Source organism: Elaeis guineensis, chromosome 8, assembly GCF_000442705.2.
Source record: "Elaeis guineensis isolate ETL-2024a chromosome 8, EG11, whole genome shotgun sequence".
Lineage (NCBI taxonomy): Eukaryota > Viridiplantae > Streptophyta > Magnoliopsida > Arecales > Arecaceae > Elaeis > Elaeis guineensis.
This window is the reverse complement of record NC_026000.2, coordinates 37396739-37409123: the sequence shown is the minus strand read 5'-3', so window position 1 is coordinate 37409123 and position 12385 is coordinate 37396739. Positions and strand designations below refer to the sequence as shown.

Below are 12385 nucleotides of genomic sequence, written 5' to 3'. Positions count from 1 at the left end.
GTCGAACTTCTTCATTTTCCTTTCCTTCTCTTCATCTGTGTCACGTCGTCTCAAGGTCGTCGGCGGCCTCTTCAGTGGGGTTATCATTTGCCGAGCTACTTTTTCAGTTCTTACACCGTTCGAAGATACCCAATTGTGATTCCGTTGATGGCTGCAGGCTCGCTTGGGGCCCTTCGGGCCCGAAGTCCCCCTTAGGGCTTGAATTTGGGGGTCCAAGCTTCCGTTGCCTTCGGGCACTGTTTGCTTTCCTTTTTGCTTGGGTTTCTTCTCTGTTGAAGTCGGAGCTGAGTCCGACTCCCTTGGGAGTCCGAGCGGAGAAGTCCTCCTGAAGTTGGAGTAGCTTGGTTCTCGTAGGGGCCAGGGCAAAGCTTTCATTTTCCTGCAACCGAAGTCCTAGGCAAAGTCTGGCTTCCGTAGAAGTCCGGGCATGGTTGTCCCGTAGCTGATGTCGTCGATGGAGCCCGGCTCCCGTAGGAGCCCGGGTGGAACCTTTCGTTTCCCTCGGAGCTGTTCTGCAGCTGATGTTGGAGGCATTCCCCAGCTCCCGTAGGAGTCTGGGCGGGGTCCTCTGCGATCAAAGTTAAAGATGAAGTCCGGCTCCCGTAGGAGTCCGGACGGAGCTTACCAGCGGTTGATACTGAGAGCGGAACCCGGCTCCCGTAGGAGTCCGGGTGAAGTCTTCTTTGTCGCTGGGACCCGGCTCCTGTAGGAGTCCGGGCCTTTCGTTTTGCTCGGGCCGGCGTGAGGTCCTCCTCGCGTTATTAGCCTGGCTTGCGGGGGTGCTTTAGGGCGCTGTGGGGTCTTTCCCCCATCCGGTCTAGAAGGACCGGGTTTTCGGGTTTGCTCCAGTTAGGGCGAGGTTCTCCTCCTGTCCCCAACAAGACTGTGGGGGCACATATGGGCGTTGCGAGGCCTCTCCCCCCATCCGGTCTAAAAGGACCGGGCCTTTGACTTTGCTCAAGTTAGGGCGAGGTTCTCCTCCTATCCCTAACAGGGCTGTGGGGCATATATAGGCGTTGTAAGGCCTCTCCCCCATCCGGTCTAAAAGAACCGGGCCTTCGACTTTGCTCAAGTTAGGGCGAGGTTCTCCTCCTGTCCCTAACAGGGCTGTGGGGGCACATATGGGCGTTGTAAGGCCTCTTCTCCCATCCGGTCTAAAAGAATCGGGCCTTCGACTTTGCTCAAGTTAGGGCGAGGTTCTCCTCCTGTCCCTAACAGGGCTGTGGGGGCACATATGGGCGTTGTAAGGCCTCTCCCCCCATCCGGTCTAAAAGAATCGGGCCTTTGACTTTGCTCAAGTTAGGGCGAGGTTCTCCTCCTGTCCCTAACAGGGCTGTGGGGGCACATATGGACGTTGTAAGGCCTCTCCCCCCATCCGATCTAAAAGAACCGGGCCTTCGACTTTGCTCAAGTTAGGGCGAAGTTCTCCTCCTGTCCCTAACAGGGCTGTGGGGGCACATATGGGCGTTGTAAGGCCTCTCCCCCTATCCGGTCTAAAAGAACCGGGCCTTCGACTTTGCTCAAGTTAGGGCGAGGTTCTCCTCCTGTCCCTAACAGGGCTGTGGGGGCACATATGGGCGTTGTAAGGCCTCTCCCCCCATCCGGTCTAAAAGAACCGGGCCTTCGACTTTAAGAGGTTGCCCTCTTGTTTTTGATACAGTTTGCTTGAATTGTCCCAAGACATATGGGCACGCATTTTTTGATTAGGACGAAATTACTGGTAGTACATCCGTAAGTTTTCTGAGTTCCATGGTCGCGGGAGGTCGGCTCCTCCGAGCTCCTTAAGATAATAAGTTCCGGGCCGAACTACTTCCTTAACCTCGTAAGGTCCCTCCCAGTTCGGGGCAAGTTTCCCCTGGCTCTGTGGTTGCGAGACAGCAGCTCATCGGAGCACTAGATCTCCTGCTTTAAATGCCTTGTTCTTGACTCGGGCGTTGTAATACCGGGCAACTTTCTGTCTGTAGGCTGCCATCCGAACCTGAGCAATCTCCTGCCTTTCTTCCAGCAGGTCGAGGTTGGCCCTGAGACTTTGTGCATTTTGGGGTTCGTCGAATGCCACGACTCGTGCCGACGGGAGTTTAAGCTCGATCGGGATGACGGCTTCCGTACCAAAGGCTAAAGCAAAGGGAGTCTCCCCTGTAGGCAACCTCTGGGTAGTTCGGTACGCCCATAGCACATGATAAAGCTCGTCCGCCAAGTTCCTTTCGCTCTTTCAAGCTTTGTCTTAATTCCCTGCAAAAGGGTTCTGTTAGTTACCTCAGCTTCGCCGTTTGCCTGAGGATGGGCCACTGATGTGAAGTTGTGGGAGATGTTTAGATCTTCACAGAATTCAGCAAATCTGGCTCCCGCAATTGCCGTCCATTATCAGTGATTAGGGTTCTAGGCAAACCGAACCTGCATACGATTGATTTCCAGACGAAATCCTGCACTTTCGCTTCTGTGATTTTTGCTAGTGGTTCGGCCTCGACCCATTTGGTGAAGTAGTCGATCGCTACAAGGAGAAATTTTTTGACCGGACGCCATGGGAAAGGGGCCAAGAATATCCATCCCCCACTGTGCAAAAGGCCATGGGACACTCAAGGGCGTGAGCTTGGTGGCGGGTTGTCTCTGGACGTTGGCGTATCTCTGGCATCGATCACATTTCTTGACATATTCGATCGAATCATGATGCATTGTTGGCCAGTAATACCCTTGGCGGAGTAGCTTGTGGGATAAAGATCTGGCACCCAAATGGCTTCCGCAAGCTCCCTCGTGTACTTCTCATAAAGCGTAGTCAGCTTCTGAGGGCCGGAGACACCTTAAGAGGGGCAAGGAGTATGATCTTTTGTACAATTTGCCCTCATAAAGGATGTACCGGGAGGCTTGATTTCGGAGCTTCCGGGCCTCTTTCGCATCCTGGGGAGGATCCCATCTTTAAGATAGGTTGTCAGTGGGTCGACCCAGCTGGGCTCGTGGTCGATCTCCATTACGGGCCGCGGTTCTTCCGTACTCGGATGCTTTAAAACTTCAAAGAGGACACCTTTGGGCAATTCGGCCGGAGCCGATGTCGCCAGTTTGGAGAGAAGATCGGCTCTGGTATTCTCCGACCTTGGAATTTGCCTGATGTCGAAACTGCTAAAGGCGGGGGTGAACTCCTTCACTTTCTCAAGATATTTGGCCATACTGTCCTCCCGTGCTTCATAGCTTCCGCTGACTTGCCCCACCACAAGTTGGGAGTCACTGTGCACCCGGAGTCGACCTATTCCAAGCTCTTTGGGACCCTTAATCCTGCGATCAGAGCTTCATACTCCGCTCCATTGTTCGTTGTGGGGAACTCGAAATGCAGGGCGTACTCCGCGACGACCCCCTCCGGACTAACCAAGATTAGTCCCGCACCTGCACCTGTCATGTTGGAAGATCCATCCACATGGAGGGTCCAAAAGCAATCAGAGGGGCTGGCTTCTTCGTTGGGGGAGTTCGGTCGAGCCTTCAGGTCGTCAACTTTGCTTTGCTCAGGTTCGGCCTCCTCGGGGATGGTGCATTCTACTATGAAATCTGCCAATATTTGGGCCTTTATTGCTGGTCTAGGTTTGTAGTTGATGTCGAATTCTGTGAGCTCGATTGCCCATTTTGCCATTCTTCCAGAGGTATCAGCTCGGTGCAAAACTGCCTTGATCGGTTGATCGGTGAGTAGTGTCACCGTGTGCCCTTGAAAGTAAGTCGGAGTCTCCGAGCTGCAATCAACAAGGCGTAGGTCAGTTTTTCTAATTTAGTATACCTGGTCTCGGCGTCCCTCAGCGCACGGCTAATGTAGTAGACCGACCGATGGACTTTCATTTCTTCTTTGAAAGGACGGCTGCGAGGGCTGTGGGAGAGACTGCCAGGTACAAAAATAATTCCTCCCAGGTTCGGGCTTCGCCAGCAGTGGGGGTGAGCTAAGGTAGCCTTTTAATTCTTCGAATGCCTGTTGGCATTCAGAGGTCCAACAGAAGTTCTTCGGCTGCTTGAGGGTTTGAAAGAAGGGCAAACATTGTTCGGCCGACCTCGCGACAAAGCGATTAAGGGCCGCAATCTCCCCGTGAGGCACTGAACCTCCTTGATCGACCTTGGGCGGTCATATTTTGGATGGCGCGGATTTTCTCCGGATTGGCCTCAATCCCACGCCCCGATACCATGAAGCCCAGGAACTTTCCTGAGGTTACCCCAAAGGCGCATTTGGTCGGGTTCAGCTTCATTCTGTACTTTCGAAGAGCGCCAAAGGTTTCCTCGAGGTCGGCGACATGATTTTCGGAAGACCTGCTTTTCACGAGCATATCGTTCACGTAAACCTCCATGTTTCGACCGATCTGCTCCTTGAAGATTTTGTTCACCAGTCGCTGATAGGTTGCGCCCGCGTTCTTGAGGCCGAACGGCATAACCCTGTAGCAGTAGAGGCCGCGATTAGTGATGAAAGCTATCTTTTCTTCATCTTCCAATGCCATTCTAATCTGGTTATAGCCGGAGAACGCGTCCATAAAAGTGAGAAGCTCATGGCCCGAGGTAGCGTCCACCAGTTGGTCGATCCTGGGAAGGGGGTAGCTGTCCTTTGGGCAAGCCTTATTCAGCTTTTTGAAGTCGATACACATCCTCCACTTGCCGTTTGCTTTCTTGACCAAGACGACATTGGAGATCCACTCAGGATAATTGACTTCCTTGATAAATCCGGTCTTGAGAAGCTTATCCACTTCCTCGGCTATTGCCTTCTGCCTCTCCGGTGCATGACTCCGGATTTTTTCTTTTGTCAGCCGATGTTTAGGGTCGACCGCCAGATGATGTTCCATGACTTCTGTGTCGATCCCCAGCATATCCGTCGGGACCCATGCGAAAACGTCCGCATTTCTTCGGAGGAAATCCACAAGACGCATCCGCACCTCCTCCCCCAGGTTGGAGCCAATTAATACCACATGCTCTGTGTTCCCATCATTCAGAGAGATTGGTATTAGATCTTCAATTGGTCCGCCCCTCTCTTCAGTGAGGTCGTCGCGAGCATCCAATCCATCGACCGGACAGGGGTCCGCCTGATCGCTTCTTTGCAAGGCAATGTTGTAGCAACGCCTGCCAGCGCTTGGTCTCCCCGAACTTCTCCGATCCCCTGGCTGGTGGGAAACTTCAATTTCAAATGGTAGGTTGAAACAACAGCTCTGAGGGCATTGAGGCCGGGTCGGCCAAGAATCGCATTGTAGGCAGACGGTGCCTTTACCACCAGGAAATTCACCAGGGCTCTGGACTGCTTTGGATGCTGACCCGGGTCACAGTTAGAGCTATCATTCCCTCCGTCGGAACGGCGTCACCAGTAAACCCTATTAAGGGGGAGCAAATCGGCCTTAGATGACCGCCAAGAGTGGCCATTCTTGAAAAGGCGTTGTAGAACAAGATGTCGGCCGAACTCCCATTGTCGACGAGAATACGACGGACGTCGTAATTTGCTATGTTCAAGGAAACTACGACCGCGTCGTCATGAGGGAATTGGACTCCCTGGGCGTCTTCTTCAGTGAAGGCTATGGGTTCTTCAACTTTTTGCCGCTTGAGAGATGCAGCTGATGTGCTGATTGCTTCCCGTCGGGATTCCCCCGAGATGACGTTAATGGAATCCGGCGGAGACCGATCATCCGGCCACCCTTCATCGGCGACCATAGCCGGAGGTAGTTGTGCAGAGACCTCGTGAGAGGGAATCAGATGAGGGAAGGAAGATTGGGCACCGGAAAAGATGGCCGGAAGCGGGTCCGTTGAGCGCTCCTTTAAGAACAAGGGTGCTGCGAAGGTTCAGCTCTTCCTCTAGCGCCAATCCTGTTGGTGCAAAAATCAGCTTGCGCCGGAGAAGCTGGAGTCGGGGAAGCCGCGGTCGCCGCCGGGACCTGCAAGGGAAGTCTAAACCGGAGGTGGGATTGCTCCGGCAAGACCCTCCGACGCTCAAGTCAGTTCTCTGCCTCAACAAGAATGGAGTGCTCGAACGGAGAATTTAGCAGAGTTTTGAGATAAGAGATGAGCTTAAAGAATAACGTATCTGAGTATCTGAGTCCCTCTTTTATAGGCGGAGGGGCAATGGATTGATGGCGACATTTGTAACCGTCTGGTAGTGGGCCGCCCATGGTCAGGGGAATTTATTGCGAAAGGTAGTGGGGTAGACCCGTGGCTATTGTCATAGCCTGCCACGTAGGGCCTGTTGCAAGTAGTGGAGCGGCGTCCGTTGCCACTAGCTGCCAGCGAGTAGTGGGATCGTGCAGCACCTGCCGCAGGGAGTGGAGCAGAATCGTGGCCGTTGACACAGCCTGTCAGAGAGTAATGGAGCCACGCGGAATCCGCTACAGGAAGTGGAACAGGATCATGGTTGTTATTGTGATCTGCCAAGGGGCGCGGATCTGTTGATCGAGGCTCGACAGCGGTCGGAGTCCGGCCTCTGTAGAAGTCCGGGAAGGATCCTCCTTTCGGTTGGGGTCGTAGGTGGAGCCCGGCTCCCGTAGGAGTCCGGACGGAGCCGAGCTGCTCGAATCGAAGGCGGAGCCCGGCTCCCGTAGGAGTCCGGGGGAGCTGGAGGCGGGGAGGGTCCGAGGAGTTCGAGGAGGCGGAGCCCGGCTCCCGTAGGAGTCCGGGCGGAGCTGAGCTGCTGGAAGTCGAAGGCGGAGCCCGGCTCCGTAGGAGTCCGGGCGGAGCTGAGCTGCTCGAAGTCGAAGGCGGAGCCCGGCTCCCGTAGGAGTCCGGGCGGAGCTGAGCTGCTCGAAGTCGAAGGCGGAGCCCGGCTCCCGTAGGAGTCCGGGCGGAGCTGTGCTGCTCGAAGTCGAAGGCGGAGCCCGGCTCCCGTAGGAGTCCGGACGGAGCTGAGCTGCTGTTGATATCGAAGGCGGAGCCCGGCTCCCGTAGGAGTCCGGGCGGAGCTGTGCTGCTCGAAGTCGAAGGCGGAGCCCGGCTCCCGTAGGAGTCCGAGCGGAGCTGAGCTGCTGGAAGTCGAAGGTGGAGCCCGGCTCCCGTAGGAGTCCGGGCGGAGCTGAGCTGCTCGAAGTCGAAGGCGGAGCCCGGCTCCCGTAGGAGTCCGGGCGGAGCTGCTCGAAGTCGAAGGCGGAGCCCGGCTCCCGTAGGAGTCCGGGCGGAACTGAGCTACTGTTGATATCGAAGGCGGAGCCCGGCTCCCGTAGGAGTCCGGGCGGAGCTGTTCTGTTCCGTCGTCGATTCCCCTGGGGGTTTCGACTGTGGGTATTTTATACCCAACAAGTTTTATTTAACTGAAAAATATTATCCTCAGAAGGTACCATCGCAATATAAAAAAAATTTAGCAATATTCATGAATAACCATTATAATATTTTAGATATTTTATGATAATTTTTAGAACTATTACTTAGAATACTATTTCTTATGGTAGTGGGTACATGGTACTGCCTCTTCTTTTAGTAATACTCCTAATGGATTGTTACGATATTATATATTTTTTATGATATTTTTAAAATTATTATTAGAGAATATTTATAGTAATATATTTTTTTAAGTGTTATTAAAATTTCATTGCTATGGCTTTTATTTTGTAGTGTATGTTACTCTACTATTTGCCCATTGATTAGTTGCTTGCAGTTCTCCATGTATCACTTTTCAGTGCAATTAGTGCATGTGAACAGAAATTTTTAATTTGGTTGTACTTATATCCCACGTGCTTTGGTGCATAATGGGCTGGTTTTTTATTAGGATAATTCTTATAAACCAAAGGTGCATTTGGTTAGTCATTAAAAAAATATTTTTTATTTTTTAATTTTTAAAAAATAAAAATCAAAAAATCATGTTTTATAACATTATGAAAAGTAAAAATCAAAATAATTATTTGATATGCAAAGTAAAAATTTTTTGCTTTCTAAAATTTATTTTTTTATTTTTTTTACTTTTCCACGTCTAAAATGTCAAACTAAAAAGTAAAGAGCCCGAATCCTTCTCCCTCATCGAGCTCTTCATCTCCCCACCCCCTTCTCCCTCACTTTTCAAATATTTCTCTCTTGTCGAACTCTTCACTACCATCCCCAAACGTTACTTTTTGCTTTATAGTAACGTAGTTACTAAACATATTTTTTACTTTTTTATTTTTACTCAATAATAAAAATAAAAAAATAAAAAATATTTTTTAAAAATCAAAAATTAAAAATCAAAAAGTGTAACCAAATGTACCTTAAATTTTTTACATAAGTGATTGCATAATTTCTTGATAGAATTATGTTGCAGTTGTACCTACGTGTGATTGGCAAGTGCAAGTTCACCCATTGATGTGGAGGATAGTGAGCTCGGGAGTGGCAATGTCAAGGACAAGAAAGCAAAATCAAAGGTGTGGCTGCATGTGTTCAATTTTCTAACCGAAGGCAAGGACATACCAAAGGCACGATGCAAGTATCGTAAGGACATTTTTTCAGCTGCTTCCAACAACGCTATGTCTCATGTGGTGCCATTTAAAAAGGCGGTTCTAAATGCTTTCAGCATAAGAAATTACACTGTTTCAACTGAAACCACAATTGATGGAAGCATTTCTTTGCATTTGAGAAATCCGGAGTTTGATTCGGAAGAAGTTTGTAAAGCTATTTGCACTTTTATTGTCTCTAATGCACATCCTTTTACAACTTGTGAGGAATCCAGTTTTAAGCATATGGCGTCTGTTACGTGTCCTCAATATAAAACCATGAGTTGGCACACCATTAAGAGAGAGATGCATTGAAATATTATAGGGATAAAATAAATGTTGTGGAGGAGGAGTTAGCAAAGGCTCATGAGAGAATTTGTTTGATTTCTGATAATTGGAAAAACGATAACACACAGGATGAATATGTTTGCATCATAGCATGCACATTGGATTGACAGTAACTTTAAGTTTCCGAAAAAGGATAGTTAGAGTTGCATCCTTAACATCCCCCTTTGATAGGCTTTCCACTGATGATGAGGTGGCTTTGTACATATCTCAATGGAAAATTAATAGTAAAGTTTTTACTTTGACATTGGATAATGCATCCTATCATGACACCGTGGCTACTTCTCTTTAGATTTATCTTCTTGCAAATAAACATGGTGGTGATTTTTTCCAAACTCGATGTTGTTACCATATTATTAGTCTTGCTGTGCAAGATGGTCTTAAGCTGTGTTGCTTGTAAAATTAGAAATGTGGTCAAGCATTTGAAAAATTCAATTCCAAAGTAGAAATTGTTTTTGGAAATTGCTGAAAAAAAGTTTCCATTTGAATATCAGAAAAAGATTGCATTACGATTGTTGTGTTAGATGGAGTTCTACTATTTCTTATGCTTGACCATGCTCTTTATTTCAAGCATATTTTAGATCATTAGGCAAAATGTAATAAAGAATTTAGAATCTTTGCACTTTCTGAACAAGAGTTGGAAAAGGTGGCGGCTATTCTTCACAAGTTTTAGAAAGTGTCTTATGATATGACTAACCAGTTTTATGTCAGTGAGCAACCAACAGCCAACATTTATTTTAGGGGAGTGTGGGAGATTCATAGGAAGTTGATAGAGACTGCTAATGGCCCAAGTGATTTCATGTTGATATCGTTAGAGACATGCAAGTAAAATTTAACAAGTATCGGTTAGAGTACAGTTTGATCTTGTCTTGTCTACAGTTCTAGATTCCCATTGCCAGTTAGCGTTAGTTGAACATTGTTACCCTAAAACTTTGCAGGGAGATGGTTCTGAATATTAAGAATACTCCGTATGATTCATTTGAGGAGTATAGGCTGCATTCAACTTCACTCTCTTCCCCAAAGGGTGGAACTTCTAGTGGCAACGGTGTTGGAAAGAGTGACAGCGATGGTTTTGAAGATTGTGAATTGTTTTTGAGTAAAAAATGAAAACCTGATCATAGGAAATCACAATTAGATATTTACTTGGCAGAGCAAAATCTTGGGCAGCATACTGATCTTGATATTTTAGGGTATTGGAAGAGATGCGTCAGGTCGTTGTTCTAAGGTTGTATCAATGGCTCGTGACATTTTAGCCACTCCTTGTATGGATAAAAGTTGATAGATCCTTGATGAAGCTCACTTTCCCTAAAGGCAGTTCAAGCTGCATGTTATGAGATTTGGTTGCATGCAAAAGGCTTGTCATTAGGTAATTCTTTTAAATCTTTGCTTATTCCTATATTTTTCTCTAATGTATATTTGAATAAACTATTTTTTTGTTATTTCATATTTATCTGATGATTGGATATCCTAGGAGCTAACATGGAAGCATCTCCTAGCGAGAATAAAGATGACAAGGAAGAGGGATCAGATGGTTCGGTCATGCAGATATTCTACTGATAACACCACCAACAATTATTTACGTTCAATCATTAAAAATTGTTGATGTTTTAGTTTTGTGTTCTTTAGGTTCTAAGACTTAAAAGTTGCAAGGAAAGGATGTTCTTCCAACATTAAAGTGTCTTCAAGAATTATGGTCACACTTACTTGTTTACTTAGCTTTGACGCACATTAATGTTTGTCTGTTATAATGTTAATGGAACAACGTAATTTGTACTTTATCTAAACTTGTAGTTGCAGCTGTTGTTCCATAATTTTTAGTTGGAAACAATGAGTCATGCATTTTTTTTTTTTTTTTCTTTCTATCAGCATTAAACTTTTTTTTTCCAAAGTAGGCCTAAGTTTCGGGCCAGGCTGGGCCACGTGGCCCGTGATCAGATCTCAAAGCAGAGGGAATCAGCGCTGGTGGATGGGCCTGGGACCGGCTATACAAGATTGGATCAGACCTAGGCAAACTTACCAACAACTGGACTGAACATAAAAAACAAGACCCACACCCATATCAAACTATGTCGTATTAGTTCACGCTCTACAGTCGGCTAGCGTTGATGTATTTTATTTTTCCTTTTTTTTGACATTGAATCTTTTAGTCTTTTTGTAACATGGTGGTGCTTGGCTGCTGAAAAGATGAACAAAGGGTTTTTGTGTTTCTACCAGGCCAGCATTTATGAGTAACATCAATCCTGGGAATGTTAGGAAAAAAGAAATTGATCCATGAAATAAAACAAGCAATAATGCAATATCATCATTGAATGTTAATGTTATGGTAGTAACCACAATGAGTAAATTATAGGTGCCTCATTTTCAACCCAAACAAAACCGAAAAATGATAGAATGTTCTCTTCCAAAAGCATACCTGGAAACAAGTACCCTAACTATGATTTTGAAATAACTTGTTACCAATGATTATGATAGATGTCTCTCTTGCTCGCTCAAAAGAAAGATAGTTCAACTGTCAAAACACTAGGCAGGCACCAACGAAACAAAGCTCAATATCTCAATCCCTAATTACCAGAAGCCAGACACGATTACAACAATAGAATGACATTTTCCAGCACTAAATTCATAAATTTTAGTAGCCCTCTTCATACTTGATTATTAGATCTAAGATTGTTAACTCGAACCTCAGAGCACAATAGCACAAATCCAAGATAATCTCATTCGTCGGAATTTCCACAAACCTCACGGGACTCGATAAAGAACAAAAAACTTGGGGGAAGAAAGAAGAACGAAAAGCTTTGATGCTTCTTTAACAAAATTCAGTTCTTCCAGGAATGAATCATGGTACACAACGATTCATTATTTGGCACTCATAATTTTCTTCCATCAATATGACGGGTAACAAAAAATGAGACTCATGGCAGAAACCAGGAATGTACATGCTATCATACCACATGATGACAGGTGACGAAGTTGACCAGCTTTGGACAGCAAAACCAAGGTGGATTTACTCACAAGAATCCTGCAACCAAAGAGGCAAGAACAGTTAGCTCACTAAGTATACTATAATTTCACCATTAAATGAGTGAAGCTTAGATTAAGGGGGATGCTTAAATTGAGTCCAAATCTCAATTGCACTTCAGAAACTATTTCCAAACGTAGAAACTTAAAAAACTACACGGATTTCTCATAAAGCATGATAAACTTCTCAACAAGTGGGTAAGAACACGATTGTTCTTTGCTAATAGTTCACATCCAAGCAAAATCCTCTGAAATGGAGGATCTCCAAATTGTCTTTTACAAGTACACCATATTTTGGTTGCATTTTTCTGATCCTTTGGGCTCAATATAATGAAGAGGAGGTGCCACATGCGATATGGATAAGAACATTGTCACCCATAGTTACTGATGAGCGGCTAAAAATTTACAGGAAGACTAGGGCATATTTGGGGTTATGTGACAAAACAGTCTGATCCATGGGCAATATTTAGTGAACTTGCTTTTCAACAACTTGAAATGAGAAGCCGCATAATCACTACATTGTATGGTGGGCAATCTAGAAATAAACAAACATCTGAAAAAAATTAAAAAATGTAAACTAGACAACCAAACATCCCAAGGAGCTCGACTCTATAGACGTTAGAATTTAGGGCCAAGGG

At 46.5% G+C, this 12385-nt stretch overlaps 1 pseudogene; it reads left to right on the top strand.

The window, feature by feature from the left end:
• The first annotated feature begins 8231 nt into the window (after nt 1–8231).
• Nucleotides 8232–10286, top strand: LOC140851199 (zinc finger BED domain-containing protein RICESLEEPER 2-like; annotated as a pseudogene).
• The last annotated feature ends 2099 nt before the right edge of the window (nt 10287–12385 follow it).